A 10,815-nucleotide genomic window follows, 5' to 3' on the forward strand; every position below is an offset into this window, starting at 1 on the left:
ATGCCCCTCTGCTATGTTCTAGAAGCTAATACCTCCTTTATCTTCACTTCTAGGGCCTTGGACCCTTCTCTAGTTTTCGATGTTCGTCTTGGTAGTTTGAAATAAGTTACAAATTGTTTGACATCCTACCTCCAAAAGTCAGTGGCTCATTCCCATCCTCTTGGGTGCTGATTGGATGTAGTGGGTCTCTTCTAATGAGTAGAAGATGGGAGAAAGGAAGAGCTGTGCCTAGGACACAAGAGGCATCCACACTCCCTCTAGCTCTGTGACTGCTGGATCAGACTGAGAAAAGCCACCGACACTTCTTAGAGGAAGTTCAACCAGCCCAGGAAGAATTTCTTCACCCTCTTTCATCTGTTCGTCTCTCTCTTGTGTCTCTTCATTAGCAGCTATCTTAAATTTGTCTTCAGGTGCTTTCTCCGTGGCCCTCTGGGCTACGTTGGTCTTAACCCCATCTCCAGCTGCCTCAGACTCTTCTACAGGTAGCATAACTTCCTCCTGTTCAGGAACCAGCTCTGCCTTGACCTCCTCTACACTTGAGTCATCTTTAGTTTCTGTCTGTCTTTCTGCAGAAGTCTGTGGTTCACTAGGAGTCTGATCTGCAGTTGATTGTCCAACAACTGGACCATTGTTGGGAAGAACTGTAATCTCCTGCCCTGGCTTCTCAGAGACTTCTGATCCAGCCCCTGCAGCCACTACTGGTGATATTTCAACATCCTGCCCTGACAGTTGCGCAAGAACAGCCTTTCCTAGTTCACTCTCAGAGGTAGCTACTTGATCCTTTGGCTCCTCCCCACCCACGTCCACTGACTCGACTTCAGGGTCTATTTCAGCTTCTATTTCTACCATCTTCATTAAAGCGCCCTGCTTTTCTGGAGCCTCAACAGGCTGATCTTCTGAAGTTTCTTTTGGCTTTTTCTCTAAGCTTATTATTTCCTCTCCCTCCTCCTGAGGCACTGTTTCTTTGAATTCTTTATTTTGAACATAAGCTCCAGAAATTGATTTTCCTTCCTCAGTACACAGTGATTCCTGTTCTGTCTTCCCAGAAGTGACCTCATCTTCATTCAGTCCTGGTATTGCTGCTTCTTTTGCTTCTTCAGAGGATTCAGTTAACTGCTTTGAAGTCGATTCAACTTTTTCCTGGAGCTTCTCTGCAGGCTCACTTATAGCCGTATCTTCTCTTCCACCCTTCTCCACTTCACTTTCCTGTTCTTTATCAGTTTCAGGCTTTGTCAGAGACTTGCCTTCTGCTTTTTTGGCTTCTTTTTCTCCCATGGTGTCATAAACCTGTTCTCTCAACTCTTCCCTTGCTTCCTCATCTACATTATCATTATTTTCTACCAAAGATTCACCTTCTGTTTTTTCTCCTTCTTCCTCTTCTACATGCACTCCTTCTAAGGCATTTCCCAACACTCCATTCTCCATTCTGGCCAACTCCAGAAGTGACTTCCCATAAAAAAAGAAGGCTTCTCCACACCCATTAGCCGTTTCTCCATACTTCTTACCTAAAAGACTAGCTGTTTCCTGGAATGCATTAACAGCTGCTGGAATATCACCCATCACCAGATGTTTCTGTCCTAATCCCAGTAGTTTCTTAGCTTCACTATCCACATACAGACTCTCCATTTTATCTGCAGAGGTAGAAGGAGCAGGAGCATCTTCAATATTGTCAGCGGAAACCAGCTCCATGGCAATGGCAGCAGTGGCTGTAGACTCTGTGGCCACCGTTCCCCTAAGGTGGTGGGCCAGTGGGCAGAATACTGCCTGTGAAGAAAACAAGAAAATTCCAGACAGTGAAGACTTACTCGGGCAGAGAAAATGGCAGATTGGAGTTTTGTTATTTTAAACTACAGAGTTTGCAATAATTTGTTAAGCTGTAGTTAGTAGATTTTAAAATTGCATCAACCATTTTCATTTTCGAGTTTTATTCATCTTAGAAATCTGAGGCTGGCTAAAAGTGTATTATTTCTGTAAATGATGTAGTTTAACTTTCCACCTTAAGGAAGGATCTTGAAAATTACATAAGATATCAACATTGGTGTCCTCCCTGGGGACTGATGGCATCCTTTCTCATTTTATTTCCTGAACAAAATTCAAAGGAAAGGTTAGGAATGCTCTGACTGCTGCCTCCAAGGGCTTTCCTATTTTACCTGCCTATCCTCACCTGCTTCTCAAGTCCTTTTCTGTTCTCTGACTTGTTGAAACCAACCCACTACCACCTTCAGATACCCATGGAGTAGAATCGGCTGTTCCTTTGCATCCAGGTATGTGGTCTCAATTTCCTTCATTAGAAATCCCTTAAGTAATGCTGTTCTCTTATAACATTTACTTGGACATTTCATTTATAAAAATATTGCATTAAAAAACAGAACTAAGGTTAGAACAAAGGACAGTGTCAAATGTCTAGGTAGATCGGCAGCTCATAGATCATGACTGAAGTCTCAGTACAGATAGTAGGGAAAAAGGTGTCCCATTAGGAGTAACTTGTGTGACTCTATTTTTATAAAAACATGATCACTTCAATGTAAAATACTTTGTTTTGAAATGTAAGCAGAGAATAAGGTTTAGAACCATACTTGATCTGGAAAAAGGAATCTTCAATAGAAGCACACCACTTAAAATGCAGGACACAAGCTGGGCGTGGCCACTCACATCTTTAATCCCAGCAGAGGAAGAGGCAGTGGCAGGTGGATATCTAAGTTCCAGGACAGTCAGGGCTACATGGAGAAACCCTGCCTTGAGAAAAACAAAACAATACAAAACAATAAAAATGCAGGACACAAAATATCACATACTGTAAGATAAGGATCATGGGGAAGTTATGGACACTCATGGACAAGGGTAAGGAAACCTGGAGAATGTGCGTGGTTATTTAACCCAAGGCTTAGACATCATACACACACCTTTGAAATTGTAAATTCAAAACCTTTCTAGGAGAAGTAAACAGGGCCACACACACGCACACATGCATGCATGCATGCGGGCACATACCCCCCCCTCCAAGGTGGATTTCCATAAACAAACCACACTATAGAATTTCAAACCCTAAATCAGGCTAGGGTTGAAGGACAGCATTCTTTCCTTCTGGCCAAAGGGAAGCTTCTGAGGCTAAGACTTCTTGTATTGGTTGAGGAGCTTTCCAAGGCTACTGTATGCTCTTTTCTTCTTTCTTAATAAAAAGTTTCCAAAGTGGTTTCATGGTTGATTATGTTGCCTGGGGAAACGTATAATTTGAAGAGTGCTAAGTTCCAATCTTAGAATCATACCAACTAGGTGGTGTTTCAGGCTGTGCTAACCGCTTTGGCTCCTGCTAAAAGAGCACCTGCCTCAGCCACATGTATTTGTGTTTGTGGCTCTCTGAGTTAGTGCATTTGTGGCTCTCTGAGGGAGTGGGTGTTTGTGGCTTTCTGAGTATAGAGGCAAGCTTAGGGGTGACAACAAGGAGCTGTGGAACAGAGCTATACTGCAAAGCAGTAAGGCCTGCGTTAGGTCTCTCTATAAAACCATTTATGATCTCTTACACACCATTCATTAAGTAACGTAATAAGCAGCACAGGTCACATTACAGATGTACCCGTGGTTAACTTTAAAATGTGCCATCATCTCCAGGAGGAATTGTGCTTGGAGCAGGGCCATCTGTATTGCAGTGACAAAGTGTTTCCATCTGCCCTGTGGCTGGCAAAACACCCGTCACTGATATCTGTTCTTGCCGTCAAGCCTGATAATGTCTCTTCCCTTCTTTGATAAATAGAGGGGAGTGGAAGTAACTTCATACCAACACAGTAGATCTCCACAGAGAGAACTCCAGTCTTGCCCTTCATGGCTAGCTAGAGGGGACCTTGAAGAAGGCAGATGGGTGTGCTGAGGAACTTATGTTCATGTTGAAGAACTGTGTAGAAGAATGGCTGAGGTCTGCAGCTGCAGCAAACAGTTGACAAGACTTCCTATGTCATTGTCATTCCTGGTCTGAACGTCTTTGTGAAAGGTAAACTCTTGTTTATAAAAACTTCTTGTTTGGGGCTAGAGTAATGGTTCCAGTTGAGGGCTCTGGCCTAGAGGACCTGGGTGAGACTCCCGGCACACACAAGTCTACAGGTCAGAAGATCACTTATGGGACTTGATTTTCTCCTTCTATCGTGTGGGTTCTGGGATTGAGTTGATATGTCAGACCTGGCAGCAAGGCCTTTGTCTGCTTAGCCATCTTACCAACTCAATAGGTATAATGGAGCTATGTAGAATGCCTTAGATTTTGGATCGAACCTAGGTCTTCATGCGCGCAAGGCAAACAATCTACCACTGAATGACAGTCACAGCCCTTATTTGACAATTTCATACCTCTACAATGTATCTTGAACATATCCATCCCCAGCTCTCTCCTTTCACTCTCTCAACATGTCCTCCTCCCACCTTGGTGTCCCCCCTCCTCTTCCTCTTCCTCCTCCTCCTCCTCCTCCTCCTCCTCCTCCTCCTCTTCCTTCTCCTCCTCCTCCTCCTCTTCCTCCTCCTCCTCCTCCTCCTCATCTTCCTCCTCCTCCTCCTCATCTTCCTCCTCCTCCTCCTCCTCTTCCTCCTCCTCCTCCTCCTCTTCCTCCTCCTCCTCCTTTTCCTCCTCCTCCTTCTTTCCAATTGTGTCCAATTAGTGTTGACTATATACTCATGGGTGTGCAGCCATCCACTAGAGCATAGGCAACCTACCAGCAGCCGCATCTATGGGGAAAAAAATGTTCCTTCTCCCCCAGGAGCCATCAACTACCAGTAGCTCTTTGGCTAGAGGTGGGGCCTCATGCATGCTGGGAATGTTGACTGGCTTGATTTTGTGTTAGTCTTATGCAAATAACCATAACTGCCATGAGATTACAAGTGAAATGGCCATGTCACATCCAAGAGACAGCATCTCACAGCACTTTTACCTATCCTTCGGCTCTGATCCTTGCGGAGGTGGATTGATACAGACATCCCATTAGGGATGAACATTCATCGATCAGACTCATCTCTTTGAGACTCTGCATTAACCACTACCCAGGGCCAAAAGAAGCTTCTCGGATCAATGTCAAAAGCAGTGCTGATGTGAGCACAAGCATGAGTATTAAGTAGGCAGTTTGATGACATATCCTTTGAGCAAAATAACAGTAGTATATTTGTCCCTGGGGCCTTATATAGGGGTTTGTTTCTTATAGTTATGAAGGCTGCCAAATTAACATCTGATGCCATATGGGTTCAAGGCAAAGAGTGAATATAAAAAGCACAGCATCCATCTCTGGCAATGACCTCCTTGCAGCTCATTGCAAGGTTGTCTTAGTTGGGGTTTTACTGCTGTGAACAGACACCATGATCAAGTCAACTCTTATAAAGGACAACATTTAATTGGGGCTGGCTTACAGGTTCAGAGGTTCAATCCATGATCATCAAGGTGGGAGCATGGCAGCACCAGGCAGGCATGGTGCAGTAGGAGCTGAGAGTTCAACATCTTCATCTGAAGGCTGATAAAAGGAGACTGGCTCTCACGTGGTTAGGAAGAGGGTCTCATTGCCCACCCCCACAGTGACACACCTACTCCAACAAGACTACATCTCCTAATAGTGCCACTCCCTGGGCCAAGCATATTCAAACCACCACAAAGGTGGAGGGAACCTCAAGTGAGGAAGTGCATAGGTGGGATGGAGGGAAAAGCAGGATTCATCCTTTTCTCAGGAGGTCTTTCAGGAAAACCCACTTTCCTAATGATGACCTTAGTCAAGGTACCCTCAGGACCTAAGCTCCTGTTAGAAGTTTCATTCCTAACACTGTTACCAAGTCAGCTTAACAGACTATAACACTCAAACCACAAGGATGGATTAAGACACTTAACTTTAAATGCTCATGATTTCTGTAATTATAGTGTTGAAAATTCTAGAAGTCACCCAAAACATGAATTCACATGAGTTTTCATCTTTCAGTCTATCTTTTAAATTTCTTACAAGTACTTATAGTTTTGTTTGTGTATTTCTCACCTCTAAATTTCAAGATTTTATGACCCTTACCTTGTTGCCTCTGGATACACTGTTATCTCAAATTCTTCTCACTTTTGTGTCTGTTTTCTGCCCCTTCTGAAAAATACTGTACAGATACTCTGTTAGGTGAGACCTTTGCTACTGGACAAACTCCTTCCGTGTGTTCACTTAGGGTTGAAGAGATTGACTACTTATCTCTTAGCGACCTCAAAAGACGAGAGGCTTAGGGGAGGACTACGATCAATGGCTTTTATTTTATTCATATTCTAAATTTCCCAAGTGTTCAACAAGAACCATTTATTGCCTTTATTTACAACTCCAATGATGATCTATTTATAATAGATGAGCATCACTGATCTCCTTCATAAATGGCTATGGATCTATTATTGTATAGAAATCCGTTTAGAATTTGCATCGTTTTAAAACTATAGAGATTGTTTCTATATTTCACTGAAGTTGTACATTTTGTCTTTCTACAAGTTAAAGCTACTGTAATCTCATCACTTATAATGAGCTAATAAATAATTTGATTTATTGAAGGCAGATGCCTAGTTTGTCATTACTTTATTTTATTTTGTTTTATGAAAGAATCCATGCGTCCTAATCTGGTCTGGAACTTCTCATGTAGCCAAGGGTGACCTTGGACTTCTGATACTTCTATTTCTACTTCCCAAGCACTTGGATTGCAGGTGTGCATCACTATACCTGGTTTATATGATGCTTGACTAAACCCGGGGATTTGTTCATGCTAAGCAAGCACTATATTACCTAAGCTGCATCCCCAAGCTCAAGTCTGTCATTTTACAAAATTACTCACACTACATATCTTCAGTCAAATATCAAATATTAGTTATGACATCATAAAACTTATAACATAAAACATCTATTTAATTTTTGTGCTCCTGTAAATGATGATAAACATCTATTTTTTCCCCTTGAGACAGAGTCTCACTTTGCAGCCCTAGACTTCCAGGAACTCAGAGATCCTCCTACTTCTGTCTCCTGAATGCTGGAATTAAAGGTGTTTGCCACCATGCCTGGTTTGACTTGATTCTTTTGGTTTTTTGTTTGGTTTGGTTTAGTATTTTGAGGGAGGGTCTTACTAAATACCCTTAGCTGTTCTAGAACTCACTGTGTAGACCAGATTGGCCTTGAATTTACAGAAATCTGTCTGCTTCTGCCTCCTGAGTGCTGGGATTAAAGGTGTGCACAACTACACTCAGGTATTTATTAGAATTTTGTGTTTCTGTGTTAATGTTAAAATGAATAATAGAGGACAATAGATGTCTCCGTGGGTTTGTATCTGCAGGAGGACGTATGCACTGTAGTCAGGGCCTTGGAGTTGGTGACAGCTGAGTTGATGTTCTCTGTACTCTCTGTCACCTCAAGCAAACATTTTGCCATTCTGAGATACATTTTTGTCACCTAAACAATGATGTAATAGTGGTATTTGACTTATAAATTAATTGTGAAGATTAACAAAATGCAGAGGGAAAGAAATTCTTCAGGAATGTCCTATTTTTGTTGAATAAACTGAAAAAAAAATAAAGATGGTTTTCCCTGGAGGAATGAAAAAAAAAGACTGAACAGACAATACTTTCGGTAGGAATGAAAGAAAAGACTGAGCAGACAATGCTTTCGGTAGGAATGAAAGAAAAGACTGAGCAGACAATACTTTCAGTAGGAATGAAAGAAAAGACTGAGCAGACAATGCTTTCGGTAGGATACGGAAATAAAAACCGTAGTTATTGTTTCTATGCACCTTTTGAATCAGACGACATTTACTGAAACCAAACTCGAGTTTATGACCTTCTGCTAGGTGCATTCTGGGTCTTTTTGTCATTCAGGGAATGTTATATGGTTTCTTCCAATCAGTGAGGGGTTTTAGAAAAGGCTAATGACAGCTCAGATGAACAGCACCATAGCTGCTGTTGTAAAGACCAGCTTACCATTAGATGAAAAATGCTTAGCATCCAGGAAGTGTCCAATAAATACTGCTTCTTGATAGTTCTACTGCAACAGTACACATTTCTCCTGCCCTGAGTAAGCTTATGGCTATATAGGAACATGTGACATGAACATAGAGAATCATAACTCAAGGCTTGAGGTTAAGAATGTGACGAGATATATAAAGGTGCCAAGCATTGGAGAGGGGGAAACTGAATGGAGAAATTGCCGAGGCACTTACATGTGGACCACAGGTTATTTCTCAGGAGCCTCCTGCCTCTGCCTGTAGTAGCTGAAATCTCTGGGTACTGAGTCCTCTTGGAGAACCCCAGAAAAAGCTGCTGTTAGTGTAAACTCAAGATTCCCTTGGTTACTATCTATCTTAGTTAGGGTTTCCATTGCTGTGAAGAGACACCGTGACCAAAGCAACTCTTCTAAAAGAAAACATGTAATTGGGGCTGGCTCATAGTGTCAGAGGTTCAGTCCATTATCATCATGGCAGGAAGCATGCCAGCGTGCAGGCAGACATGGTGCTGGAGGAGCCCAGAGTTCTACATCTTGATCCACAGGCAGGCAGGAGGAGACTATCTTCTAAAGGTGGCCAGGAGAAGAGTCTCTTCCACCCTGGGTGGAGCTTAAGCATACTCAAAGCCAACCCTCACAGTGACTCACTTCCTCCAAAAAGCCACATTTCCTAATAGTTCCACTTCCCATGGGCCAAACATATTCAAACCACCACTCTATCCTTCACACACAGTTTGTTGGTTGTAACTGCATTGACACTACTCCCTACTGAGCACGTTCCAGTATATTGTCAGGCACCAGCCACTGGATGGAAGCTTTGTTCGAGGTAGGATTCTGGCTGATAGATCCAGGTCACTTAGGTCTAGAGAGATTCTGTGCCACAGGCAAAGGGGTCTGAGGAATACCTTGGAAAAGAGACTTGAAACTGCATACAAATTCTTTGAGGCTCCAAGTCATCTTTTTAAATTCCTTCTTATCCTTTTACGTAGTCTTACATGCCATTCACAATGCTCAGGCCTGCTGGCAGGCTGAAAGGTAGCTAGCTGGATGGGAAGAGTCCTGGATTTGGGTCAGAAGAGCATTTGGAATCCTGAGTCCATCACTTGGACAAGATGGAAAGAATTGTAACTTCCTTAGCCATGAAACAGAATTAGTGATACCTGCCCCAAGTGTCTCATGGGAGGACTGGGTGAATTAGTGTGTATGAAACCTGAATTGTTGCTGTCAGGGGCATGACTCCTTTTGCCCTTGATTTTAGATGTAGTGAATGTTTCCCTTAAGTAAGTGTTTGCTGCTACCCTTGAGCAAGACAAATAGGTAGAAGACTTGTGAGCCTGTTAACACCATGATCTGCTTTAAACTCATCCTGAATTTGTTTCTCCCTACAGGGAAATCCCTGGTGTGCGCATGGGAGAATTTTGTCATCTTTTCATAATTCATCACAAATACTGTGATCACTTTAAAGCCATCACTAGGAAAAGCAGGTTTCCTCAGGACCTGCAGTGCCATTCACTAAAACGGATAAAAGATGACCTTGTTTAAATACAGGCTGTAATTATTTCAGATTCTGACAAAAGGCTTTTCTCTGATCAGAGTCACTATGCCTTTGTTTGCTTGCCTGTCTTTTTAAACAATGCAAGCTCTTGCAAGGACACTACAAAAATAGAAATGCCCATCCCAAGGTTTTAAAGAAACTTTTGGATTGATAAATTATTTATTTTTTAGCATTCCTGCTCTGATTGATTTTATTTTAGATACAGGACATTAAAGAACTTGCTCAAGGTTAAAAGCAGCCAGATCTGAAAGTCAGTTTCTTTTTTTTTCATATATATTTGTGTGTGCGTGTGCATGTGTGATGTGTAAAAGTGAGAGGGTACCTTACAAGAGCTGGTTCTCTCCTTCTATGTGGATTCTTAGATTAAACTTAGGTTATCAGGCTCTGCTCTGTGACAAAAGCTTTTGTATGCCGAGCCATTTTGCCAGTCCCCTCTTTTGATAAACAAGTCTTGGTTCACTGCACTTACTGAATATAAGCTGGGCTATGGAAGCCTTACCACTCACCATCTCTCCCCCCTCGCCCAAATGCACAGACACATTCCCTTGATACAAAGCAGACAACAATGAGAAATATGAGGTATGAAAATATTATAAAGGTAGATGAGGGGATGAATCAATTATGACTCAGACAGATGAGGAATCTGAGACAATTTTATGGAGGGGAAGAATTATGAGCTGCGGCTAGAGGCAGGTTTGGTCACTGTTAGGAGTAATAGGGACCAAAGACACCTTCTCAGGTAATGTTCTGGCTAGCATCAGTAAGCATATAGGACCCACAAAACAGCCAATAGATCTGAGCGTGCACAGACTAGGGTTCAAAATGCCAAGGATTCTGAATTCTGATTGAGGCTAGGCTTTGTTTACCAGGCATTGCCATCAGTGGTCTTTGGTGGAAATAAGATGCTATTATGGCACCAATTTAGAAGGAGAGACTGCAGTCAGGAAAGCAGCAACTTGATTACTCAACCCTTTAATAAGTAGGTATGTGTAACAGGACCCTAGATCTTAGAACAACTGACTCCATGATGGAAGTACCATTCAGGCCATAAAACCCAGCACATAGAAAGCACCACTTGCAAAACAAAAACAAAGACCCAATCCATCAAAGTCCATATTTCTGAGAAAATATAAATGCACTAACCTTGCCTTTTGGCTTCTGTATTTCTGCTTTTGGCAAACTGTTCTTGTTAACTGTAGTATGTCAATCCAGAATATGGTTTTTGTTTAAAACCATATTGCTTAAAAACTCACCTCGAAAAAGGCTTGGGGCCGCACTGGGATCCTGAACACCCACTGT

The 10,815-nt window shown here is 42.3% G+C and overlaps 1 pseudogene; it reads right to left on the reverse strand.

The window, feature by feature from the left end:
- Positions 1-228: 228 nt before the first annotated feature.
- On the reverse strand, positions 229-4,707 carry LOC114617185 (annotated as a pseudogene).
- Positions 4,708-10,815: the final 6,108 nt, after the last annotated feature.

The sequence above is a fragment of the Grammomys surdaster genome, unplaced genomic scaffold (assembly GCF_004785775.1).
Source record: "Grammomys surdaster isolate TR1022 unplaced genomic scaffold, NIH_TR_1.0 135, whole genome shotgun sequence".
In the NCBI taxonomy this organism is placed as follows: Eukaryota; Metazoa; Chordata; class Mammalia; order Rodentia; family Muridae; genus Grammomys; species Grammomys surdaster.